The sequence below is a fragment of the Lepidochelys kempii genome, chromosome 9 (genome assembly GCF_965140285.1).
Source record: "Lepidochelys kempii isolate rLepKem1 chromosome 9, rLepKem1.hap1, whole genome shotgun sequence".
In the NCBI taxonomy this organism is placed as follows: Eukaryota; Metazoa; Chordata; order Testudines; family Cheloniidae; genus Lepidochelys; species Lepidochelys kempii.
The window spans coordinates 48948199-48975664 of record NC_136388.1 but is presented as its reverse complement, the minus strand read 5'-3'; the positions used below and the strand labels follow the sequence as shown (position 1 = coordinate 48975664).

General features: G+C 44.7%; 1 protein-coding gene across 4 annotated transcripts in view; it reads left to right on the top strand.

Moving 5' to 3' along the window:
- The first annotated feature begins 754 nt into the window (after window positions 1–754).
- Window positions 755–27466, top strand: part of PPP2R3A (protein phosphatase 2 regulatory subunit B''alpha) — a 148161-nt gene continuing 121449 nt past the window's right edge. For 2 of the 4 annotated variants that reach the window (XM_073360240.1, XM_073360237.1), the window contains exon 1: window positions 909–1190. The gene's annotated coding sequence lies outside the window, so the exon portion shown is untranslated. The other 2 variants (XM_073360239.1, XM_073360238.1) reach the window with 2 other exon arrangements.

Here is a 27466-nt window from a genome sequence, read left to right as displayed (position 1 = left end):
GGGTGGGAGTCTCGAAGCACAGAGGGGAAACAGAGGTTGTGGGGGAGTCAGGGACCAGTGCTTCAATTCCAGAAGATGGGCGATTTGGTGAGAACTAGAGTTTTGTGTAGCATCACTCACTGCCCCTTCTGTAGCTGTTCCTTTTCATGCTAACCCCTTCCTTGTTGTAACACTTTGTCCTGCCTTTGGGAGTTTTAAAATATTTGTACAGTGGAAAATCTCGGTGAAATGCCGGGGCAGCCCTCAGCCTTGCCCTGCTCCCCAACCTCCACAGGCCCTTCCCAGGGCTTGGAGGCCCCCCCGCCCTTCGCCTCTCTCACTCCCCCCTTTCCTCCTATGGGCTCCCTTTCTCCCAAATCCTTTCCTGCCTGGCGGCCAGTCAGGTGTTGCCCCAAAGCGTTTGGTCTCCTGAAGGCCAGAAGGGCTGAGCCTGCCTCCGTCCTCACTCCCTTCTGGCCCCGGGGGCTGGGGGCAAGTGCAGAGCTTGTGGCAAGGCTATCGCCCACCCGCTTGAGGTGTCCCCCGAGGGCTCTGGGAGAGCGGCAGCCTTGGGGCCGCTAGGCGCTTCTTACACGTTCGGAGGAGACTCTCTGCGGCTGGGGGACAAATCCCTACAGCTGGCAAGGCGTGTGCGCCAGCGGGAGTGCCCGGCGGAGAAGGCGGGGAGGCCGGTGCAACCCAAGCGGTTCTGGGAGGCGCGAGCCGGACGGGGCGAAGGAGAGGGGAAACGGCGGAGGGAGGCGAGGGGACCCGACACGGCCAGCAGCGCGGCTGAGCTGTCTGGGCCGACGTCAGGCCCAGCTGCAGCATCGGACTCCTCCTCCCCCCGCTGGGGGGCCGCGGCCGGGGGTAGGGCTGGGGCAGAGGCGGACCCCTGCGGCGCACGGAGGTAAGTGACACGCGGGGAGGGGCGGCCAGCGCAGGGCTGTGCCTGTCCCGGCCGCTCGCGGCAGCCGCGTTGGCCCCCCGGCTCTGCCTTGGCGTGCGGCCCCCTGGCCTCCCGCTGCTCCGCTTCGCCTGGCGCCACGGCCCGCAGGCGCTGCCCGCTCCCCAGAGCCGCGCCTCTGCCGGACTCGGCTCGCAGGCTGCGGGCGGCGCCCCCCGGCCGTACGGAAGAGACGGGGAAGGGGCCGAGCAGGAGCCGCGGCGCTGCACCCTAGCGCTGCACTGGGCAGGGCGCTGCCCGGCGGGTAGGTGTCGCACTGCGCCGCCCCGGGCCCAGCGGCGCTTCCTCTCACCCGGGGCGGAACGCGGCTCGGGCTGCTGGCGGGGGAGGAGGGAGCCACTGCCCGGCTGGGCATGGGGCCCCACTCCTGGCCGGTGTGTGCAGCCCCGCGGCTGCGGGCGGGCTGAACGGAGGGCGCAGGGTTGCCTGACCCCGAACCGCGCGATGTGACACGGCCCGGCCGGGCGCTGCTTGCTTTGGCTGGAGACAGCCTCGCTACAGGCTCCCTGGAGCCCGCCCAGGCGCTGGGGTTTGAGTAAGTCATTGGTTTCCAGCCTTGCTGACTGAAGGCACCGTTCCCAGGAGTCTGAGGGCTAAACCCAGGGTGCACATTTATGTCTTTTAAAATAGAAGTAAATGCCCACCTAGTGCACCTCTGTAGCTGAATCTGCCTGCCCACATGAATACCCAGTGTGTGGGGGTATTGAGTTAATGACAACATTTTGCAAGTGGTCAGCTTTGCTCTTGCTCAGCAGTTGTAAGGAGAACCTGGCCATGGGCCTCTCCTGCCCTGCACTCGTGTCCTGAGCACCCAGATGAGAAAATTAAACTGTAAACACTTTATTGGCTAGAGCTGGAGCAATACATCTGCTCTGCAGCTCAACTGGAACATAGCTCTTTGTGTGCAGGCTCTGCAACTGGAGTGTGGAAGGAGGGGGAAGTGCTCCTGTGCTGGTCACATTTGCATGTTAAAGTGTCAGTTTACAATAGATTTCACCTTTCTGCACTTTAAGATCCCACATGCAATTAACATAATAGCAAATGATGTCTTTTCACCAGACTTAAAACATGAAAATCTCTTATGAGTGGTGATGACTGCTTTCTGCATTATGTTCTTATGAGTCACAGGTTCCTAGCACTGACTTAATTAGAGATCAGCATGTACTACTGATTTAGTGTTTAGTTTTCAAAGGATTCTCTGCTTTGAATGGCATGCATGTCTGATGTTAAAACGTGCCCAGCTAAAAATTTGCCCAGTGTGGGATATGATGTGCCTAACATGCCCTTGGGGAGCAAAATTCCTATTTCAGTAAGACTAGGATTTCACCGGTGTTTCAAAATTGACAAGTTCTGATTCTGATAACAGTATATCTTCTGATAGTGTCACCTATTCTTGACAGCTGGCTGGTGTGTCTGCGTTAGGTCACTAGATGAACAGGTAAGAGGTGTCTTCTGTTGCTTGTGTCCCTCTCAGCTGTGGGTATTACTGTTTGCTGGGTTGTGGCATCGCCATGGATTAGAACTGTTCTGGCCACCATGCCCATTCCTGGGCTGCAGGCTACACTGGGCTGGTCCGGCAAAGTTAGAGGTGGGATTTTGACGGAGGCAGAAATTTTGTGAAAGTTACTTGGTTGTGTGATTGGTTCTTTCATCCATTTTGTTAGATTGTAGATGTCAGACTGGAATGAATTGCAGTTCCTACAATGCTGCAGTTGCACATTTGTCTTACAAATGGAATATTGTCGTTTGCTAGTTCTTTAGGGATCCTGTATCTTGCAAACACAGTTCTTAGTTTGGAAATCAGTGCAGTAACCATATGCCTCTGGCATACATAGGACTTTTGGATACACTGATAAATAATCTTCTAGGAACAAATATAAACATCTACAGCTATCTTGTACCAAGGTAGATCAGCATTTTGGTGAGCTTGGTTCTTTCTAATTGCTTTTACTCATTCCTGACACTGTCAGTATTCTTCTCCAAGTTGTTTTGTGTCTCGAAACATGCTTGGTCAATACACAATATTTCTAAGTTGTGTTTTGTCCCCGCCCAATTGAATATCCTGATATAACTTATGTGGACACTTATACATATATTGCCTCATGTCTCTAAGAATGACTGTCCAGACTCCTGCCAATGATAGTCTCTGTCCCGAGGAATTGTGTCTTTCAGCTGAATCAATGGTCGCATGAGCGGGAGCTCTATCTGGAAGCAAGTTTACTCAAAACGTTGGTTAAAACAGGTCAATCACAAGAGTCTTATCTATCTATGGCCTCCCCCAGTGCTACCACTGATCCAGCTGAACTGGTGAGAATATTTTTCTAAATTTTGGAAGTGTAGCTGAGGCCATGTTATAGGCTAATGCTTTAGCTCAAACCCTGTTTATGGGCATCTCCTCTTCCAGCCTCCCGCTCCGTGTTCCACAGCTTCTCTATTGCAACTATAAGACATACAAAGGAAAAAAATGGCTTAATGCAATAGGTGCAGCTGTTTGTTTCTGTACTCTTGTTTTGTTTTTGTTTTTAAATCTGTGCTCTTTATTTGCTTTCTGTGCCTGTGGGATTCTACATGTGTTACAGAATCTCCTCTGTTGCCTACTCTAAATTTTCCAGGTCATTTTAGTTTGGTTTTGTCTTGTGTATTTTTTTTAAATGCTAGAAGTCTAAATAGTAAGATGGGTGAACTAGAGTGCATGGCATTAAATGAGGATATTCATATAAAAGGCATCGCAGAAATATGGTGGAATGAGGGTAATCAATGAGACACAGTATTACCAGGATACAAAATGTACAGGATTACAGAGTAGGTTGTGTGTGGGGCGGGGAGTGGCACTATATGTAAAAGAAAGCACAGTCAAATAAAGAGAAAATCTTAAATGAATCAAAGTGCACCCTAGAATCTCTTTGGAGAGAAACTTCATCCTTGAAAAATAGGAGTATAGCACCAGGAATATACTATTGACCACCTAAACAGGATGGTCATGTTGATTGTGAATTGTTCAGAGAAATTGGAGAGGCTACAAAGGTGAAAAATGCAATAATAATGGGGGATTTCAACTATCCCCATATTGACTGGGTACCTGTCACATCAGGAAGGGATGCAGAGATGAAATTTCTAGACACCATGAATGACAGCCTCTTGGAGCAGGTAGTCCTAGAACCCACAAAGGGAGAGGCAATTCTTGTTTTAGTCATAAGTGGAGCACAGGATCTGGTCCAAGAGGTGAATATAGTGAACTGCTCAATAATAGATACTACAATGTAATTAAATTTAATATAATTATAGGAGGGAAAATACCAAGGAAACCCACCACAGTAGTATTTAACTTAAAAAAGGGGGATCTACACAAAAATGAGGAAGCTAATTACCGGAAAATTAAAAGGAACAGTGACAAGAGTGAAATGCTTGCAAGCTGCATGGAGATTATTTGAAAACACCATAACAGAGGCTCAAACTAAATGAATATCCCGAAGAAGAAGAAGAAAAGAATTATAGACAGTAAGAGGAACAAAAATAATGCCATCATGGCTAAACCAGCAGAGTAAATGAGGCAGTTAGAAGCAAAAAGACATCCTTTAAAAATGGGAAGTAAAATCCTAGTGAGGAAAATAGAAAGGAGCATAAAGTCAAGTGTAAAATATAATACAATGAGCCACAAAAGACTTCGATGAGCAGCTCTTTAAAGACTCAAAACTTAACAGAAAAAAGCCTTTAAGTACATCAGAAGTAGGAAACCTATTAAACCAAGGGTGGGCAAACTAAAGGACGGATCTGGCCTGCAAGTCGTTTTAAGCTGGCCCTCAAGGTCCCACTGGGGAACACGGTCTGGGGCTTGCCCCACTCCAGCCGGGGAGCAGGGTCGGGGACCGCTCCACGCACCTCCCAGAAGCAGCCACGTGGCCCTGCTCCAGCGCTCCAATCAGGACGCAGGGTTGGGGTCTGCTCCACATGGCTCCTGGAAGCTGTGGCATGCCCCCCTCCAGCGCTAGAGCCAGGGAGCAAGGTTGAGGGCTGCTCCACATGGCTCCTGGAAGCTGTGGCCTGGCCCCCCTCCAGCACTCCAATGGGAGCTGCAGAGGCAGTTCCTGCGGACAGGGCAGCGTGCAGACCCCCTGGCCCTGCCTCCACATAGGAGCCTGAGAAGGGACATGCCGCTGCTTCTGGGAGCTGCTTGAGGTAAGTGCCTCCCGGAGTCTGCACACCTGAGCTTCTCTTCACACTCAGTAGCGTGGCTGGGGGGGAGTGGGGCAGCGGCTGCTCCCCCACCAAGCAGAAGTGGCGCCTTTTTAATTTTTTGGCGCCTTTTAAATGTTTACTCACCTGGCGGCGCTCCAGGTCTTCGGCGGTGGGTCAGGTGGTGCTCCGGGCCTTCAGCAGCACTTCAGTGTCGGGTCCTTCACTTGCTCCAGTCTTCGGCGGCATTGCGGGGTGCGGGGTGCTCCTTCAGTGCTGAAGACCGGAGTGAGTGAAGGACCCGACGCCGGAGTGTTGCTGAAGACCTGGAGCGCCACCAGGTGAGTACTAGTGGGTGGCGCCTTTCTTTATCTCCACTCCCCGTTTTTTCCACCTGGCTACTCCACTGTTCACACCCCAGCCCCCTGCCCCAGCTCTGATCCCCCCTCCTGCCCTCTGAACCCCTTGATTCCAGCCTGGAGCACCCTCCTACACCCCAAACTCCTCACCCCCAGCCCCACCCCAGAGCCCACATCCCAAGTTGGAGCCCTCACCCCCCCACTCCCCCACCCCAGCCCCCTCCCGCACCCTGAACTCCTCATTTCTGGCCCCACCCTGGCGCCTGCATCCTCAGCCAGAGCCCTCACCCCCCTCCTGCTCCCCAACCTCAATTTTCTGAGCATTCATGGCTCACCATACAATTTCCATACCCAGATGTGGCCCATGGCCAAAAAGTTTGCCCACCCCTGTGTTAAACAGTCAGTGGGGCCAGTGGACCATCAAGGTGCTAAAGGACCACTTGAGGAAGACAAGGCCATTGCAGAGAAGCATGAATTCTTTGCATCGGTCTTCACTGCAGAGGATGTGAGGGAGATCCCTACACATAAGCCATTCCTTTTAGGTGACAAATCTGAGGAACTGAGGCATCAGCAGAAAAGGTTTGGGAACAAATTGTGAACATAACAGCAGTAAGTCACCAGGACCAGATAATATTCACTCGAGTTCTAAAAGAACTCAAATATGAAATTGCGGAATTACTAACTGTGGTGGTTAGTAATGTAACCTATCAGTTATATCAGCCTCTATACCAGATGACTGGAGGGTAGCTAATGTAATACTGATTTTAAAAAGAAAAAGGCTCTAGAGGTGATCCTGCAATTACAGGTTGGTAAGCCTAACTTTAGTACCAGGCAAATTGGTTGAAACAATAGTAAACAACAGAATTATCAGACACAGATAAACATGATATCTTGAGGAAGAGTCAACATGTTTTTTGTAAAGCGAAATCATGCCTCACCAATCTATTAGAATTCTTTGAGGGAGTCAACAAACATGTGGACAAGGGTGATCCAGTGGATGTGGGCTTTCAGAAAGCCTTTCACCTAGACCCCACCAAAGGCTCTTAAGTAAAATAAGCAGTCCTGGGATAAGAGGGAAGGTCCTCTCATGGATCAGTGACTGATTAAAAAATAGGAAACAAAGGGTAGGAATAAATAGTCAGTTTTCAAAATGGAGAGAGGTAAATAGAGAGCTCAACTCCCCCCCACACACACCCCCCCCCGGACCTGTACTGAGACCTGTGTTGTTCATAAATGATCTGGAAAAAGGGGTAAACAATGAGGTAGCAAAATTTGCAGATGATACAAAATTACTCAAGGTAGGTAAGTCCAAAGCTGTCTGCGAAGAGTTACAAAGAGATCTCACTAAATTGGATGCATGGCAACAAAATGGCAGATGAAACTCAATGTTGATAAGTGCAGTGTAATGCACACGGGAAAACATCCCAACTATACATAAAAACGAATGGGGTCTAAGTTAGCTGTTACCATTCAAGAAAGAGATCTTGGAATAATTGTGGATAGTTCTTTGAAAACATCTGTTCAATGTACAGCAGCTTTGAAAAAAAGCTAACAATGTTAGGAATGGGATATATAAGACAGAAAAGATCATAATGCCACTATATTAATCCATGGTACACCCATACGTTGAACAGTGTATGCAGTTCTGGCCACCCCACCCCATCACAAAATATATATATTAGAGTTGGAAAAAGGAAGAGCAAAGGACAACAAAAATGATTAGGCATATGGAACAGCTTCCATATGAGGAGAGAGTAAAAAGACGGTGTCTGTTCAGTTTAGAGAAGAGATGACAAGATGGAGGTCTATAAAATCATGAATGATGTGAAGAAAGTGAGTAGGGAAGTATTATTTACACCTTCACATAACACAAGAACTAGGGGTCACCTGATGAAATTAATGGTTTTAAACAAACATAAGGAAGTATTTTTTCACGTGACGCATAGTCAACCTGTGGAACTTTTTGCCAGGGGATGTTGTGAAGGCCAAAAGTATAACTCAGTTCAAAAAAGAACTAGATAAGTTAATGGAGGATAGGTCCATCAATGGCTATTAACCAAGGTGGTCAAGGATGCTAGTCCGTGCTCTTGGTGTCCCTAAACTTTTGACTTCCCGAAGCTGGAACTAGATGACTGGATGGATCACTCAATAATTGCCCTGTTCTGTTCATTCCCTTTGAAGCACCTGGCACTGGCCACTGTTGCAAGACAAGATACTGGGCTAGATAGATAATTGGTTTGACCCAGTATGGCCATTCTGATGTTCTTATGTATGTATGATGCTGCTATAAGTAAATGTGCAGAGTAGAAATGCCCTGAGACAGAGACAAAGAGCCATTAGGTTGGAGAGATGACTGGGATGAGGAACACAGGAAGTGGTAGTAAGAGACAGGACTGGGAGAAGCTGAAGAAAACTGAGGCAGAAGAGTCTGCCCACTGGAGAACACTCCCCTCCAGAGCCTAACTGGAATCCAAGATTCTTGAGTTTCAACATTTCTCTGCTGTTGGCAAATACCTATGAAACCGATTTGCAAAGTGGGTGTCTCATCTCCTTTTTCTTTTTGTCCATTTAGAGCAGTGGTTCTCAACCAGGAGTCTGGGGCTGTTTTGAGGGCCACAAGCAGGTATCGGGGAGTGGGGGGTCCACCAAGCATGGCTGGCATTAGACTTGCTAGGCCCCAGGCAGAAAGCCAAAGTCCTGCCGCATGGGACTGCAGCCTGGGGCCCTGAGCCCCACTACCTGGGGTTGAAGCCGAAGCCTGAGCAACTTAGCTTCGTGGTGCCCCCTGTGGTGTGGGGCTCCAGGCAATTGCCCTCCTTGCTACCCCCTAAAGCTGGTGCTTGCTTTTATATGCAGAAAAACAGTTGTTGTCACAGCTGGGCTGTGGAGTTTTTATAGCACGTTGGGGACAGTGGGGAGTCCTCAGAAAGAAAAAGGTTGAGAACCCCTGACCTAGAGGACAACTTTACTACTGCTTTCAGTTACTCTGTTAGCTCCAGCGGCAGAAGTCTATGTGGTGGATCTAAATGTTCCAACCTTGCTGATGAATAAAGTGGATGTCAGTATGGTTTCACACGGTGAAATTTTCGTTTATTTAACTTGCTTTAAAAAATACCTAGGAAATTACACACAAAACTGCATTAAAAGAACATTAAGGTTACAAATCAAGCACTCAACGTTAGGAAATGCCAGAATTAAGATTATTTGTGGAACCTTTAATTCAGCCCTCTTGTGTGTATGGATTATGATACAGTATTTAATTACATGATCATATACTACTTTTTCTACAGAACCCCTGATTTAGTGCACAGGATGGACTTGCTCTGGGGATGAATTGTGGTTGTGTAATGAATGAGGCTTTTGTCTGTATGCTCCACATCTCATTTGTTGTAGAAGTTGGAAGGTGTGGAGGCAGGGAATTGCCAGAAGAGAAGGGGTGGTCTCACTGTTAAAACAGTTGAATGCTGCTCTGTAGAACTAGATTCTATCCCTGCCTCTGCCACAGAGTTCCTATGAGATGCTAGTCAAGTCACTTTAACCAGACTTTTCATAGGCGGTCACTAACTGTGTGTTCCTCAGCTGCTTAAAGACAGAAGGTGGGTGAGGTAAAATCTTTTATTAGACCAACCTCTGTGTGGGAGGGAGACATGCTTTCGAGCTACACAGATTCACAGGCCTTGAGGTCTGATTTGCAGAAGTGCTGAGCACTCACACTGCAACTGAAGTCAATGGGAGCTGTGCTCTGGACATATAAAGTACTACACAATGTCGAGTACTCTGAAAAATCAAGTCCTAGGTGTCTCAGATTGGGCAACCAAAATCAGTGGATACTTTTGACCTTAATCTCTCTGTGGCTCAGTTCCCCATCTGCTCAATGGTGATAATAATACCTTCTCACCTCACAGCAGTGTTGTGAAAACAAATTCATTAATGTTTGTGAAGCTCTCAGATACTCAAGTGATGAGTGCAGTAGAAAGGCCCATGAGGAAATTATTAATTATGTCTTCAGGGCAGGGTTTGAATAATGGAAGTAAGGCCTGGAGCCAGTTTTAACAATGAGGCTAAAACAAAATATTGAATAGCTGCTAATTCAGTGAGCACTGTTCAATGAAACGTTAGGATCACCTCAGTTTTTCAGGTCCATTTTTTCTCTCTCAGGTCCTCATCATTTCTAGTTCTCAGTAGTTTATGATCAAGTAAGTATGTTCAGTAGAAAAAAAGCTTAAGATAAATACATGGGGCTTTTTAAAGGAGAACTGGAAAAATCTTTTGCATGGATCATATTTGCCCAGTGAGATTCCAGTGTGGTACAGCCAAAATCACAAGTTGTAAAAATGCCAGACTTTTCTGAGCACTAGAACATGCTGCACCTTTTGGAATAATTTATTACATTTCAACAGCTGCAACTCTGCAGAGGACAAGATACAACTAGCAAAAAAGATGAATGAACTCATGGAAGGCATGACTAGTAAGAATGAATTCTCATCCTCATGTCACTTGTTAATTATGTATCAGAGAAGATGACTCCTCAAGTATGGAGCATCACATCTAGCTTTGGGTGGACCTACAGATCGTTTCCTACCTGCCTTCACTTAATATTTCCACTACTGTCCTGTCACTATGCATATGGAAGAGCAAAACTACTGGGGGAGGGTTAGTGAGAAAGTTCTTTGGGATACTCTCTAAACTTAACATCTTCATTTTCCATAAAAAGTTTGTGTGATTTTTTGGGTTCTCTTCAGCCTCCTACTGCAGAAGTGGAGTCCAGCTGCTTCTTCCATACATTCCTACAGTTACTTTTAATTGGTTTATATTTTCAAGGCTAGTGCCACAAGGCAATCAGCTAGAAACCTACTTTTAAAAAGACCCATAAGGTTAAGATTCTCCTTTATCATGCTAAGTGTCCCACATCAGTGAGGCTCAAAGGCTGGCTCTACAGAGCACATTTCAGGTATTCTGGTACTAACAGACCTTATGTATTGGAGTTCACATGGTGCTTGCCTTCAATAGAAAATTAGGAAGTGTTAGGACATGACCTTGAGGAGCTGTATTAACTGATATGGTGCTAAATGTGTCTTTGCAGTAAGTGTAGACATAGACTGGTTGTGTTTAACATTGTGTCAGCTAATTGTGGGTAAACCTACTATAACCAAGGTTTACCCATGATCAGCTGACATGCTATTAAACAGTACTTGTCCCAATCTACACTGGCTGTAAAGTCATGTTTTAACACCATGTTGTTTAACATGACTCCTCCAGGTTATGCCTAACCTGAGACCTGCGCTAACTTGTGCTTCTGCTACAATGGCCTCCTATGGGTCACTGTGAGCACTTCGGGTCTTGCAGAGGCTATGCAAGGACCCTTTGTGCTTGGGGATATTCCCTGAGGGAGAGTTTACTCTGGGCCTATGACTCCTTTGTGTCAGCCTCATTAGCACACGGGGGCATAGTGCAACAATGAATTTGTCCCCTTCTATTTAGCCATACAACAGATAGAGCAGACCTAGTGGCAATACAAGCTTTCCAATGTGCCTCAAATCATCATCTCTAAGAATGAGTGTTTAGTTTTATTATACTTGTTGAGATAGCTGTAGCTGAGATCACCGAAGCCGTATCATTATAACCCTTTGCAATAGGGTGGTGGGTTATTTTCTTCTGAGTCACTCTATTGCCAGGTGCCATAACCCTGCATAAGAGCTATTATTTTGTTGGATTTAGCTGAAGAAATAAGGGCATTGGAGCCTCTCTCTGAGGTAGGGGGATCTAGGAACAAGCTAAAAAAAAAAACCCCAAAAAAGCTTTTCTTTGCTTGAGATTGAGCTTTATGTTTTGTTTAAGTTAACACTAAATAAAGGAAAAGGAGTATCCAGTGAAGGTGTATTTTACTTGGAGCAGTCCACTTTTCAGTTGTTTGTAGCTTTGTTTGTTGCATGTTTTTATAAGGCACCCCGGGTACTCTAAATTTGTTGCTTTTGTGCAATTGTAAATGACTAATCTTAATGATTTTATATATTCCCAGGAAAAGATGAAGGTAAAGTTCCCAGTTGCACAAATCAACTTAACTTAAGATTTAAAGAAACTATTTTAAATATCTTATAATAAACATATTCACAAACAAAATGTATTAAACTATTAACATTTTAAAACAATTCTTATCTTATTACTGAAATTCCTGAGTTTCTAATGATGGTTTCTCTGTTTAAAAAGTTCTTGTACATTTTTTCACCTCCTACTGTTCTATGCGTGCAGCCTTAACTCAGGATAAAAAAGTTTATTTTTGCTTGGTAATTTCATTAGTTTTTTTTTTAATGTAATTGAAATCTTTGGTATGTGTTGGGAGACAGAGTGAGAGATACCCTATGGCAGTCTTAAACTCTCAAGGGCTGGGGAAGCTAGGGAACAGGGAGTTCTAGATCACACTGGGTTGTAGGGAGCAGGGAACTTTCTGGAGCTTACAAACTCAGCATAGTTCCTACCTACCTAATCTCTGCATGCCAGCTCTTTTTTATTTGCCCAGGCTCCACCCTTCTCCTTTGCCTCCTAGCAGACATTCTGAAGTCCACGTGGTCAGCATTAACCAGCAGCCTACCGCAGGCACTGAGTTATTTAGCATATTCTGCAGATTTAAAGTCAGGAGGGAGGCAAAATAGGGGTTGGGAGCAGGAATTAAGATTCAGAGCATCTGGGAGTTGGAGAGCAGGGGCAGACAGGATAGCTAATGTGACACCAATTTTTAAAAAAGGCTCCAGAGGTGATCCCGGCAATCACAGGCAGCTAAGCCTAACTTCAGTACCAGGCAAATTGGTTGAAACTATAGTAAAGAACAGAATTATCAGACACAGATGAACGTGATTTGTTGGAGAAGCGTCAACATGGTTTTTGTAAAGGGTAATCATTCCTCACCAATCTATTAGAATCCTTTGAGGGGGGTCAACAAACATGGAGAAGGGTGGTCCGGTGGCTATAGAATCATAGAATATCAGGGTTGGAAGGGACCCCAGAAGGTCATCTAGTCCAACTCCCTGCTCGAATCAGGACCAATTCCCAGTTAAATCATCCCAGCCAGGGCTTTGTCAAGCCTGACCTTAAAAACCTCTAAGGAAGGAGATTCTACCACCTCCCTAGGTAAGGCATTCCAGTGTTTCACGACCCTCTTAGTGAAAAAGTTTTTCCTAATATCCAATCTAAACCTCCCCCACTGCAACTTGAGACCATTACTCCTCGTTCTGTCATCTGCTACCATTGAGAACAGTCTAGAGCCATCCTCTTTGGAACCCCCTTTCAGGTAGTTGAAAGCAGCTATCAAATCCCCCCTCATTCTTCTCTTCTGCAGGGTAAACAATCCCAGCTCCCTCAGCCTCTCCTCATAAGTCATGTGTTCCAGACCCCTAATCATTTTTCTTGCCCTTCGCTGGACTCTCTCCAATTTATCCACATCCTTCTTGTAGTGTGGGGCCCAAAACTGGACACAGTACTCCAGATGAGGCCTCACCAATGTCGAATAGAGGGGAACGATCACGTCCCTCGATCTGCTCGCTATGCCCCTACTTATACATCCCAAAATGCCATTGGCCTTCTTGGCAACAAGGGCACACTGCTGACTCATATCCAGCTTCTCGTCCACTGTCACCCCTAGGTCCTTTTCCGCAGAACTGCTGCCTAGCCATTCGGTCCCTAGTCTGTAGCTGTGCATTGGGTTCTTCCGTCCTAAGTGCAGGACCCTGCACTTATCCTTATTGAACCTCATCAGATTTCTTTTGGCCCAATCCTCCAATTTGTCTAGGTCCTTCTGTATCCTATCCCTCCCCTCCAGCGTATCTACCACTCCTCCCAGTTTAGTATCATCCGCAAATTTGCTGAGAGTGCAATCCACACCATCCTCCAGATCATTTATGAAGATATTGAACAAAACCGGCCCCAGGACCGACCCTTGGGGCACTCCACTTGATACCGGCTGCCAACTAGACATGGAGCCATTGATCACTACCCGTTGAGCCCGACAATCTAGCCAGCTTTCTACCCACCTTATAGTGCATTCATCCAGCCCATACTTCCTTAACTTGCTGACAAGAATACTGTGGGAGACTGTGTCAAAAGCTTTGCTAAAGTCAAGAAACAATACATCCACTGCTTTCCCTTCATCCACAGAACCAGTAATCTCATCAGAAAAGGCAATTAGATTGGTCAGGCATGACCTTCCCTTGGTGAATCCATGCTGGCTGTTCCTGTTCACTTTCCTCTCATGCAAGTGCTTCAGGATTGATTCTTTGAGGACCTGCTCCATGATTTTTCCAGGGACTGAGGTGAGGCTGACTGGCCTGTAGTTCCCAGGATCCTCCTCCTTCCCTTTTTTAAAGATTGGCACTACATTAGCCTTTTTCCAGTCATCCGGGACTTCCCCGGTTCGCCACAAGTTTTCGAAGATAATGGCCAATGGCTCTGCAATCACAGCCGCCAATTCCTTCAGCACTCTCGGATGCAACTCGTCCGGCCCCATGGACTTGTGCACATCCAGCTTTTCTAAATAGTCCCTAACCACCTCTATCTCCACAGAGGGCTGGCCATCTCTTCCCCATTTTGTGATGCCCAGCGCAGCAGTCTGGGAGCTGACCTTGTTAGTGAAAACAGAGGCAAAAAAAGCATTGAGCACATTAGCTTTTTCCACATCCTCCGTCACTAGGTTGCCTCCCTCATTCAGTAAGGGGCCCACACTTTCCTTGGCTTTCTTCTTGTTGCCAACATACCTGAAGAAACCCTTCTTGTTACTCTTAACATCTCTCACTAGCTGCAGCTCCAGGTGCGATTTGGTCCTCCTGATATCATTCCTACATGCCCGAGCAATATTTTTATACTCTTCCCTGGTCATATGTCCAACCTTCCACTTCTTGTAAGCTTCTTTTTTATGTTTAAGATCCGCTAGGATTTCACCATTAAGCCAAGCTGGTCGCCTGCCATATTTACTATTCTTTCGACTCATTGGGATGGTTTGTCCCTGTAACCTCAACAGGGATTCCTTGAAATACAACCAGCTCTCCTGGACTCCTTTCCCCTTCAAGTTAGTCCCTCAGGGGATCCTGGCCATCCGTTCCCTGAGGGAGTCGAAGTCTGCTTTCCTGAAGTCCAGGGTCCGTATCCTGCTGCTTACCTTTCTTCCCTGCGTCAGGATCCTGAACTCAACCAACTCATGGTCACTGCCTCCCAGATTCCCATCCACTTTTGCTTCCCCCACTAATTCTACCCGGTTTGTGAGCAGCAGGTCAAGAAAAGTGTACTTGGTGTATAGTGTACTTGGACTTTCAAAAAGCCTTTGACAAGGTGCCTTTCCAAAGGCTCTTAAGTAAAGTAAGCAGTCATGGGATAAGAGGGAGGGTCCTTAGCTGAGTAACTGGTTAAAAGACAGGAAACAAAGGGTAAGAATGAATGGTCAGCTTTCACAGTGGAGAGAGGTAAGTAGTGGTGTCCTGTTCTGTGACCAGTGTTATTCAACATATTCATAAATAGGGCTAAAATTTTGTCACAGAGGTCACGGAAGTTACGGAATCCAGAGACCTCTGTGACTTGAGCTCACCATGTGCGGGAACTGCAGGGTCCCGCTATCGCCTGTGATGGCTGGGAGCTGCGGGGCTCTGAGCTCCTACCCGCTGCGGGTGGGGAAGGGAGGGCCCCAGGAGCTCCTGGCCAGGGCCCCCCTGGGAGCTTCGAGCCGCTGTGGGGCCCCGCAATCCCTGGCTGCAACAGGCAGTGGGGCCCCTGGGAGCTTTGAGCCACCGCGGGCAGCCGGGGTGCCCCAGAGCTCCCAGACCCTGTGGAGGTGCCCTGCAGCTCCCAGGCAGGCCACCAGACGTGGTGTGGGGACCCTGCAGCTCCCCATTTTGTCATGCATATATTTAGTAAAAGTTGTGGGCTTTCATGAATTTTTCTTTATTGCCCATGACTTGTCTGTGATTTTTACTAAAAAGATGTGTGACAAAATCTTAGCCTTATTCATAAATGATCTGGAAACAGGGGTAAACAGGTGGGAAAATTTGCAGACAATACAAAATTACTCAAGATAGTTAAGTCTAAAGGAGACTCTGAAGAGTTACAAATGATCTCACAAAACTGGGTGGCTGGGCAACAAAATGGCAGGTGAAATTCAATGTTGATAAATACAAAGTAATGCACACTGGAAAACATAATCCCAACTATACATACAAAATAATGGGATCTAAATTAGCTCTTAACACTCAAGAAAGAGATCTTGGAGTGTGGATAGTTCTCTGGAAACATCTGATTAGCATGCACCAGCAGTCAAAAAAGCAAACAGAATGTTAGGAACCATTAGGAAAGGGATAGATAATGAGGCAGAAAATATCATGCCATTATATAAATCCATGGTATGCCCATATCGTGAATAGTGCATGCAGTTCTGGTCACCCCATCTATAAAAAGATATATTAGAATTGGAAAAGGTACAGAGAAGGGCAACAAAAATGATTAGGGCTATGGAACAGCTTCTGTAGGAGGAGAGATTAAGAAGACTGGGATTTTTCTGTTTGGAAAAGAGTTGACTGAGGGGGAATATGATAGAGGTCTATAAAGTCATGAATGGGGTGGAAAAAGTGAAGGGAGAAGTGTTGTTTATTCCTTCACATAACACACAAACTGGGGTCACCTAAAGCAATTAATAGGCAGCAGGTTTAAAACGAATAACAGGAAGTACTTCTTCATACCATGTATAGTTAACCTGTGGAACTCATTGGTTGGAGCCACAGCACCCCACAGTGAGTACAACAGCCAGAGGGGCTGGGATGGACTGCCAGGAGAAATGAGCCCTGTAGAGCATTCTGCAAGTGCAGAGGAGCAAATGGGTACGTAATTTGTCTACAGAACAAGATACACAAGATTTAAAAATGTTGAGAGTTTAATGGAGTGGGATGCATAATAAAATCACATTATATTGATCTCAGTGTGCCACCAAATGTACATTCCCCACACGGTCTTGTTTGCACTAAGAAAAGATGTCAAAGTTGCACTTGGCTTTAGAGTGAAATAGTTGTAGTAAGCAAATACAGACACCAACCACTTGGGTCACTGTAATAAAACTAGTAAATTAAGGATTTACATAGGTCCAAAAGATTTGAAGAAGATAATCAAATGCAAGCACTAGTCACTGAAAACAGTTGAGGAGGTCATATCTAGACTTTGAAATGAAAGAATGAGGACACTGGAGATTTTCTATTAACTATTTTTTATGGAAGACTGGTTTAGACAAATATTAATTTTTCATGAAAAAAGACTGCTTTCTATGGAAAATGTCAACATTTTGTGAAATAAGAGAACAAAGACACCCCACACACATACACAAAAACTGAACATTTTTGTCTAACTACTGAAAGTCTTTTGGATGAAATTTGAAAATTTTGATTTTGGAAGTGCCATCACACTACCTCGTGGGAGTTGCAGTTCAGGTGCCTTGTGCCCCCAATCTGCTCCATTGGCTGGACTCCCCAGCCTGACAATGTCTCCAATTATGCACAGCAAGAGCTCAGGAACTGAGGAAACTCTGGTGCCACCTGGGAGATGTAGTTCAGCCAGGGATCCCAGTCTTTAGAGGAGAATGGAGCATGAGGTGCCTGAACCAGAACTTTCATAAGGCAATGTACCAGCATTTCCAATAGAAACTTTTGCGTTTTAGCAAAAAAAAAAATTGGTTTTAGATTTTTTTGCCAAAAAGTTGAATTTTTCCATGGAGTGAAAAACCCATTTGTAGGCTTTGACCAGCTGTAGAAAGAATATTTCCCATCTTTGATGCAAGCCAAATGTTTTGGCAAGTTGAACTCAATACAAGTGATCTTCTCTGAGATCCTTCCTGTCCTATGAGCAAAGAAAGGCAGAAGATTCTGGAAGTGAGCCACTGGATAGGTAAGTGGTGCAGGGTAGAGGGCGTTGGTTTTGTGGAACATTGGTCCATTTTCTATAGGGACTGGGGCTGTATAGCTTGGAAGTTATGAGCACTCAGCACAAAATTGAGACATTGAGAACAAAAGAACCAAAGGACATGAAGATAAATTCTTTAATTGCCTGTACACCCATGCTAGGAGCCTGGGTCACAAACAAGAGGAATTGGAATTACTCATTTATGAGCATAATTTTGATCTATTTGGTATTACTGAAACTTGCTGGGTTGATTCACACAATTGAAATGTTAAAATCAATGGTTCTGACCTATTTAGAAAGGATTGAGTAGGCAAAAATGGAAGGGGTGGCTCTCTATGTCAAAAATGGTATTATTTGTTTCCAGGTCATTGATAACACAAAGAAAATTATCTTGAATGTTTATGGATCAATGTTCTATCAGATAAAACACAAGAACAAGTGTTAGTTAGTGTCCACTACAAACTACCCAATCACTAGGGAACAGAATGACTGCCTCCTTATACACCAATCCATAATGTATAGGAAAAAGCTGCATGATCATGTGGGATTTCAATCTGAGTGAAGGTCTGGAGGTCTCCTGCTGCCAGTACTAAAAGCATCCTTGGAATTTTTAAATATTATAGACAATATTTTCCTAACTAAAAGGTGATGCAGCCAACCCCGGGAGAATTCTTGACAGAGCTTTGATAGGGCCAGTTTCACAAAGCTAGGATCAGCTGGGAGAAAAAATTTAATCAAATACATGTGAATGATAATTGGGAATCATTCAAGAACACTTTACTAGCTGGCCAAAAAGTCACAATTGAGGAAGAAGGCCAGACTGGTTAAAAAACTGACATGGTTTAGCAGGGAAGTGAAAGCAGCTATAAAAATAATATATATAAAACAAATGGAAGAAAGAAGAAGTTAATAATAATGAATAGAATTCAGAAGTTAAGAATTATTGAAAAGTGATAAGGGAAGCAAAGGGCCACAAGGACACATCTATGTCCAACAGAGTTCAGGACAATGAGGAGGAGGGCTGTGGTCCATTACTAGACGGAAATGATAGAATTATCAACATCAATGCAGCATTCTGTTCTGTATTTGGGGAAAAAACATGATATAGTTTCTGGAGGATGTTTAACAGAAGCTACTAAAGTTATACATTTTAAAATCAGCAGGTCCAGATAACTTGCATCCAAGAGTTTGTTTTAAAAGACCTGGCTGCGTAGCTAGCTGGGCCATGACCTTTGATTCTGAATAAGTCTTAGAGCACAGGGCACGTTATAGAAGACTGTAAGAAAGCTACTGTTGTGTCAGTTTTTTTAAAAAGGGTAAATTATAAGCCTGTCAGCCTGACATCAGTCCTAATGGCAAGATGATGGAGCAATTGATACAGGACTTGATAAATAAAGAATTAAAGGAGCATAATATAAGTAATGCAAATCAACATGGGTTTATTGAAAGTTGATCCTGTCAAAGTAACTTGATCTCTGTTTTTGATGAGATTACAAGTTTGATTGATAAAGGTAATAGTGTTAACATAATGTACTTAGACTTCTGTAAGGCATTTGACTTGGTACTGCATGACATTTTGATTAAAAAATGAGAATGATACAACATTAATGTGGCACATGTTAAATGGATTAAAAACTAGCTAACAGAGGTATCAAAATGTAATTGTAAATGGGGAGTAATCATCAAGCGAGTCTATTTACAGTGGGGTTCTGCAGTGATTGGTGGTTCTTCCTACACTATATGACATTTTTATCAGTGACCTAGAAGAAAAGATAAAATAATCACTGATGAAGTTTGCAGATGACACAATAATTGAGGGAGTGGTAAATTATGAAGAGGTCAGGTCACTGACTCAGAGGGATCTGGACCACTTGGAAAACAGAGCACAGGCAAACAATATGTGTTTTTAATATGGCTAAATGAAAACATATACACAAGAATAAAGAACGCAGGCCATAATTACAAGATGGGGGACTCAATCTTGGAAAACAGTGACACTGAAAAAAGATGTGGGGGTAATGGTGGTGAATCGGCTGAATGTGAGCGCCCAGTGTGATGCTGTGACAGGGGCCTCTACTCCATGCAGGTTGGCACTTCCTCCTGCCCATTCGGGGGATTAGCTCTGCCAGGCCGATGCCACTTCCAGTGGTTACCCTCCACCACTCTCAGCCTGCAGCCCCTCTCTCACTCCAGAAACCTCAGTGTCCTCTTCATGACTTGGCCCGCTGGCCAGGTCACCGAGTGGGTGGTTTCCCTTTCTGGGGTTGGAAAGTCGCTTCCCTTCAAAAGGCTCAGGCAGTTCCTATTCACGGTCCCGCCAATGCCCTTTTGCAGTGTTATGGTTGGGAAACCCAGGCCCGCCCTCTATTCTAGGTTCTGGCTCAGGGACCCAAGTCAGCAATCAAGGTCTGTTCCATTCCAGACCTTGCTGTGTATCCCTGAACCCTTTCCTAAACTTCTGGCTCTCCCCTCCTCCTCTCGGTTTGCCATCCTCAAAACTCCCTCCTCCCAGGGAGTAACTGTATGCCACTTGCCTCTGTAGCCCCAACACACCACCCTTCCCTGAGGAAGGGACTGCAACCTACTTCCCTGCAGCCTCCTTCTGCTGTCTGCTCCCTGGCTTTATGGAAGCCCTGCCTGTTCCTTCACAGGTGAGCTTCTTCTAATTAAGGCTCTTTTCTCAGCCTTGATTCCCCCCAGTTTGCTGCCTAGTAGGTTAATTGGCCCCTCTGCCCTACCTTAACCTCTTCAGGGCAAGTGTGGCAAGGACACCCCATCACTAATGCAATACTGGGATGCATAAACAGGAGAATCTCAAGGAGGAATAGAGAGGTTATTTTACCTCTGTATTTGGCACTGTTGGAATAGTGTGTCCAGTTGTGGTGCTTCTGATTCAAGAAGGATGTTGATAAATGGAAGAGGGTTCAGCCACAAGAATGATTAAAGATTTAGCAAACCTGCCTTATAGGGTAGACTCAAAGAGCTCAATCTATTTAGCTTATCAAAGAGAAGGTTAAGTGGTGACTTGATCACAGTCTGTAAGTATCTACATGATACTTTTTTTTTTTTTTTAGTGTTACAGATTACTGTAAATGTAAGAAGAAAAGGAGGACTTGTGGCACCTTAGAGACTAAGTCTAAGGTGCCACAAGTCCTCCTTTTCTTTTTGCGAATACAGACTAACACGGCTGTTACTCTGAAACCTGTAAATGTAAGGAGTGTTTCAAGCTGATCTGCCAGTGGCAGAAAAAGAAGCAGTTCAGTGGTATTGATTATCAGCTTTGTTTATTATGCCAAAAAAGTTGTAATGAGGCACTTGCTAAGACATCCGCATCCAGACAGAAATTACTGGAATTGATCTGCAAATATTATACACATTGTTATACAACATTCGTTACATAATATAATTAATTACAATCCCGAAGTAATTTATTACAAAATCTTTTTTTTTTTACGTTGGTTTTGATCATTTTTAGGCATCAGTGTGGAGACAAAAAGTACCAACTAGTACAGAGGTTGGGAAAACTTTTTGGCCTGAGGGCTACATCTGGGTATGGAAATTGTATGATGGGCCATGAATGCTCAAAAAATTGAGACTTGGGGTGCGGGAGGAAGTGGGGGCTCTGGCTGGAGGTGAAGGCTCTAGGGTGGGGCCAGAAATGAGGAGTTCAGGGTGCAGGAGGGGGCTCTGGATTGGGGCAGGGGATTGGGGTGCCAACCGGGGGGTGAGGGCTCTGGCTGCGAGCTCTGGGGTGGGGGCTGGGGATGAGGGGTTGGGGGTGCAGGAGGGTGCTTCAGGCTGGGACTGAGGGGTTTGGAGGGTGGGAAGGGAATCAGGGCTGGGGCAGGAGGTTGGGGTGCAGTGGGGAGTCAGGGGTGCAGGCTCTGTGCAGCGCTTATCTCAAGCAGCTCCCAGAAGCAGTGGCATGTTCCCACTCTGGCTCCTATGCGGAGGCGTGGCCAGGCGACTCTGTGCGCTGCCCTGTCTGCAGGCATTGCCCCGTAGCTCCCATTGGCCACGGTTCCTGGCAACTGGGAGTAGCGGGGGTAGCACTTGGGGAAGAGGCAGTATGCTGAGCCCCCTGGCTGCCCCTACGTGTAGGAGCTGGAGGGGGGACATGCCACTGCTTCTGGGAGTCACGTGGAGTGGGGCAAGCCCCTGACCCCGTTCCCTGGCTGGAGCACCGGAGCAGGGCAAACCCCTGACCCCACTCCCCGGCGAGAGCTTGAAGGCTGGATTAAAACGTCTGGAGGGCCACTTGCGGCCCCTGGCCGTAGTTTGCCCATACCTGAACTAGTAGCTGAATCTTTGGAGAATACCACTGCAGAGGACCTGGTTAAACACAACATTTGGTGGCACCTTACATGCTATCAGAAGTGTACCCATAAATTGAATTTGGCAGAGGGAGAGGAAGTACATTGAGCACCATGAAAAAAAGATGCTGGGACAAGTGCCAACAGTGGTTGAGATTCACATTATGCTAGGACCATGGCATGTATTTCGAGAGCACACACTTCTTTTGAGGTAAGCCTGAAGGTATCCATTAAGCACAGTTTCCACATGTGAGACAGGTGAGAAACTGTAGGAATCAGTCACTGTTAGTGAGACTGTTGCATGGAAAATAAAGTGAGTGCATTGACCCAAGAGATGCCCATGCATACAATGTTGAATAGTACATAGAGTGCTACAACAAGAATTCATGTAATGTATTGCATTAAAAAGGTAAAAGCAACGGAAACAAATACTGATTATACTACTGCAAACGGTGTGACTCGGTTGGACTTCATACATTGTCTTGCAGAGCCTCTAATGGTGGCAATGGCTGATGCAGAGGCTAAAGTACAGAGAAATATGTGCTTTGAATGGGACTGAAGAGGAACAAATGCTTAGCAGAAAGGCTTTTAAAGCACTGACTGAGATTAGTTGTGTGATGTAGTTTTCTATCTGCAGAAGGCCAAGCACACCATGTCACGTTCTCACTATTATGCACAGTCAAAGGGGCTAGCATGAAATTCAGCACAGATAGCAAAGCACTGGGAAGGAGCGCTGTAGGATTTAAGGGAGTTATATTCTGCATTCTTAAAATATAGGAATACACTTCACACGGCTTTATTAAGATCACCTGTTCAGAGATTTTTTGAGCAGAAGAGAAAAACTTTTCTGCCCACAGCTGAAAAGCTTCTTGTGGTAAAGACAATCGTGAAGTAGCCACAAAACATTTCTAACTCAGAACAGAAGATAAACGTTAACAGTTACTACCTTTGCAAGTTGGAGCAAATGTTAGAGTCCAAATAATGGTTGGCAAACTGCCAAGGTAACAGCTATAACCATCACAAAATGCCATACAGTGTAACCACGCCAAAGATCAGTGCTACAGGAGGAATAGAGGACATCTAAGCAAAACCAAGGAGGACATTCCAGAGGCTGTGTGTTTGAGGATATTCAGATTGCTCCTGTCAGTGCTCTTGTTTGAATAAAAGTAACCCACCCACCAGTAACTGATGGCAAAAAGCACCCAGAGCAGAAAACACAGGTACCAGGTGACTTACCTACTAATTGACTAAACAGGCCCCTAAGGAAGTGACTGCTTTGAGAAGAAGTGGCCATGTGATTGGAAACCCCTTGAGGTGGTACACGGAGAGTGGTTATTGGCATCTATTCTAGAAGATGCTAACAATCCTCTCATCTCACTGGGTGGCTCAGGTAGCGTACCCTGAGTTCCATCCTCAGTGTCTCCAGTTGTGCATGGTTTCGTTACCTGTTTGTTTCTTCATATTTTGCAGGCTTCAGCTAGATAAAAGGGAAAGTCCTTCTTACATTTCAAACTGTAGTACAGCACTGTGGTGATTTTTGGAGCTACAGCTGATATAAAAGTAGAAGATGAATATCCATCATTTTCATTAATTCCACAAATTATTACACCAGAGATTGAAGACGGTGAAAGTTTTACAGGACAACATTTTCCTAGGTCTTGTCTTTTTTTATATTCTAGAAAATGTAGTGAGATCTATAAGAAACCCTCTCTCCTTAAGACCATACATGAGCTTTTCCATTCTAAGAATCTCCTATTCTGCTGAAACATGAGATGTTATTGTTAACCAACGTGGGCCCTTCTAGAATTTGGGGTAATGTTAGAAAGTGTGAGAGCAGTTTTGTGTTTTAGAGTGGCTAGATCTTTTTTTATGTAGGAAACAGTTTTGTGTGTTATCATTTATAGATGGACACTGTTGATAGGACCCTGTATATTCTGTGACCATAGAATTTGTTTCTGAATCCACCCTCGCCATAAAATCAAGTATTTCCAAAGAAGGAGAGAGTGTAAAAAGAGGCTGTATTGTTTTCCTGAGTCTGCAGCCAACTTTAAGTAATAGCTCTGAGATGTGAATTGCCCTCTGTTCATTAACTCTGAAACCTCGTGGTGACAGTCAACATGATTTCATTGCTGATTATTTTTGCAGAAATATCAAACTAATGAGCCTATTCTACATTTCAAATACCTCTCATGACTTTCCTGGTGCCATAAACCTCAGCTGTTCCCTAGTCAGATGCCAAAATCTTCAACTTCTTTCTGACAACTTCTACACTATGCATTTCTGAGTACAAAATTCTGTATCACTGTGAAAATGTAGGGGTGATATAAATACAATGCATTTACTATCAAAATTAATAGCAGAAGGAATATAGTAGCTTACTGTGTTATATATTTTCATATGTTCTTCATTAAAAAATACTAGGGTTTAATGAACTGGATTCGGGTGTAGAGTTTCTTATGTGCTGCACCAGAACACACCAAAACAGTGGGTCCTGCTGCAGATGTGGATCAGGCTTGCTGGAGGGTACATGGTGTCCTGACTGTTAATTGATATGTTTTATATGTAGTCATTTTCCAAAAAGAAAGGGCCTGGAATTAATGGAAACAATTCTGTAATGTAGTGGCACCCTGTAACCTTGGCCCCATGTCATGTGATATAGTAGAGTACTCAGTTAAGTACAGTCTCGTATCAGCATGCCAGCATTATACACAGAAACTCCCCTTCCCCCCTCCACTTCCAAAAAAAAAAATCAATATTGGAATAGTTCTTTATATAATTACCCAGGAGATGCTGAAGGTTGGGCTCCTCTTCTCCATTCAGTCTATTTCTTCTGAAAGGCGGAACTTTGTTGGTCAGTGTTACAAATAGCTGGATGCTAGATATGACTCTCCCCTCTGTCCTTCCTTGTCTAAGTGGAATGAAGAGTTTGGCACATTACTGCAAAGATGTCACCATGAAAAAACATACTATATAGCTCACTCAAAGACTAATTCAAAATGAAATTTCGAACAGATTATCCTGTGAGCCAACCAGGTTCCGGGTGCCAAAGCCTAGAGTATTTCTACACTGTAGTTGGGAGCAAGCCTCCCAGCCTGTGAAGACATGTTCACGTTTGTGGAGCTTGAACTACTGTTCGAAAAATAGCAGCATGGTCATTCAGGCTTGGGCTGGAGCTTGACCTCTGTAGCCTAGGAGGTCAGGTGGGCTTGAAAACATGAGCTGGAGCATCCATATTGCTATTTCTAGTGTGCCAGCTGAAGACCCGCTCGTGTGAATCTGTTTACTAGGGCTGGGAGAATGACTCTATCCTGCGACATATCCTGAGAGAATCACAAATTGCTGAAGATGTCACCACTCACCCATCAGGCTCTCTCATATTCTTTGCTCTTCCCTAGAGCTATTCCCAGCATCAACATGGACAACCCTCTGTATGTACATTACAGAAACTCTGAACTTCCCTGACATCCATTAAACTCCGTTTCCTCAGTCTTGAAGACAGACACGTTCAGGCAAGAATGCTCACGTAAAAATGTATTATTCTCTCCTCTCTTGACTGCAGTTTGTTTAGAAGGAATTGCCTTGCAGACAGCTGCCTTGTAGATAGCTCAAGGCTGCTGTAAAACCTATTGTTTTATACAGCTATTAGTATTTCAAAATCTGATACTCGCCTAACACTTAGTGCTGTTTTGTAAGTCACAGCTACAATAGAAATGTGTAAAATACTGTAGCATAGTCAGGGCTCAGGTGTTTTTACCACTGTGTGACACAAGTGATTTAAAGTTCCCTTTGCCTTTGTAGCAAATACACCACGGCTAGCATTGGTGCAGTTGCCTCTTTGCTGGAAGTATGAGCAGAATTTTTTTTAGTGTAGACAAGTCCTTAGAGGAGACTTCTGTCCTACACTTCTTAGGAGCACAGGATGCAAGTAAATTGAATATTCAACTGACAGCCATTACACTAACAGATTGCTATTGTTCAGTTATTTCCCTCCAGGATAATCTTTATGTGAATAGAGCTGCCAGTGTGTTTTATAGAATAACCTTTTATATCGTTAATATCCACAACTATTTTTTCCCTTCAAAAGTGATTCATGCCTTGTTGCAGATAGAAAAGATATAAAGCTTTATTCTGTAATCACACAAGAAGCCCTATTCATTCACATTTTATGCTGCGAAACTAACCCTTTATCTTCTGGGTCGGAGTTGATTTCATGGCAGCCATTATCCAAAGTCTGTCTTAGTATGTCTGAACTGTGGGTTGTGATAGGGGCACAATTAGAACAAAACTTCAGGCTTGAAAGAGTGAAATAAATATGTTTCTTCTGGGAGTGCTCAATCTTTCCAGTGTTAATATTCATATATAGTGGGTGTTAGTCACCAGCCTCTAATCACAAGAAGAGCCTGTTCAAGCTAAGTTGGAGACCAGATTCCCAGATCTGATAATAGAAAGACTCCCCTTTTAGGCCTCATATTGATTAGGATTTAAAGTGTGATGTTCGATCATGTTCGCTAGCTGAGTCTAACACATTCTAAAACTGTAGTCATGACAAGGCAAGCTGTAGTGTAGCACAGTGGTTCTCAACTAGGGGGACACATACCCCTGGGGGTACGCAGAGGTCTTCCATGGGGTACATCAACTCATCTAGATATTTGTCTAGTTTTACAACAGGCTACAGAAAAAGCACTAGCAAAGTCAGTACAAACTAAAGTTTCATACGAACAATGACATGTATATAGAGCAGTATAAATTATACACTGAAATGTAAGTACAATATTTCTATTCCAATTGATGTATTTTATAATTACATAGTAAAAATGAGAAAGTAAGCAATTTTTCAGTAACAGTGTGCTGTGACACTTTTGCACTTTTATGTCTGATTTTTGTAAGCAAGTAGTTTTTAAGTGAGGTGAAACTTGGGGGTACACAAGACAAATCAGACTCCTGAAAGAGGTACAGTAGTCTGGAGAAGTTGAGAGCCACTGGTGTAGCATATACTAAGTAGCCAAGTTAAAGCCAAGGGGCATGGGGAGGTGGGCAGTGGCAGCAGTGAGGAAAGGACTTTCTGCAGTAACTTTAAAAGTTACTTATTTTTGTCATTGGTGGCAAGCCCCAAGTACTCCTTTACTTGACAATTCTTGAAGAGTCTAGCACATTTTCAGATGCAGTAAAATAAGTAAATAGTAAGAATTAGTAACTGGCAAGGTGCAGCATGTTAGTACAATTAAAAAGATGTCAGGAATTCTTTGATATGGCGGCAAAGGAGGCAATGTGCTTTTGGGCTTCCTGAGCAGAGACGTCCTATCATGGAATCAGGAGGCAATAATCTTCCTCTTATCAGCTCTAATGAATCTGTATCTGGACTGTGTTGATTCCTGAACATGTTAGTACCAGAAAGATATTGACAATTTGGAAAGAGTTCAGAGAAAAGCAACAAACAGGGCTAGGGGGAACTGGCTTATATTGAAACAAAAAGAGCGTTGGAATAAGTACGTCGCGCAGGGGTGTGGAAAATTCCTCTCGGGGCGGTGGAGTATCTACTCTGATGGGAGAAGCTCTCCCGTGGGCATAGGTAGTGTCTTTGCTGCAGAGTTGTAAATGTAGACAAGCCCTCAGGATGGACGTAATCATCCTTTAGTACTGATGAGAAGCGCAGTAAGGAAAAAGAAAAGGAGTACTTGTGGCACCTTAGAGACTAACCAATTTATTAGAGTAAGGAAAGTAACTGAAATACTTCCCTGATGGATTGTATTTTCTAA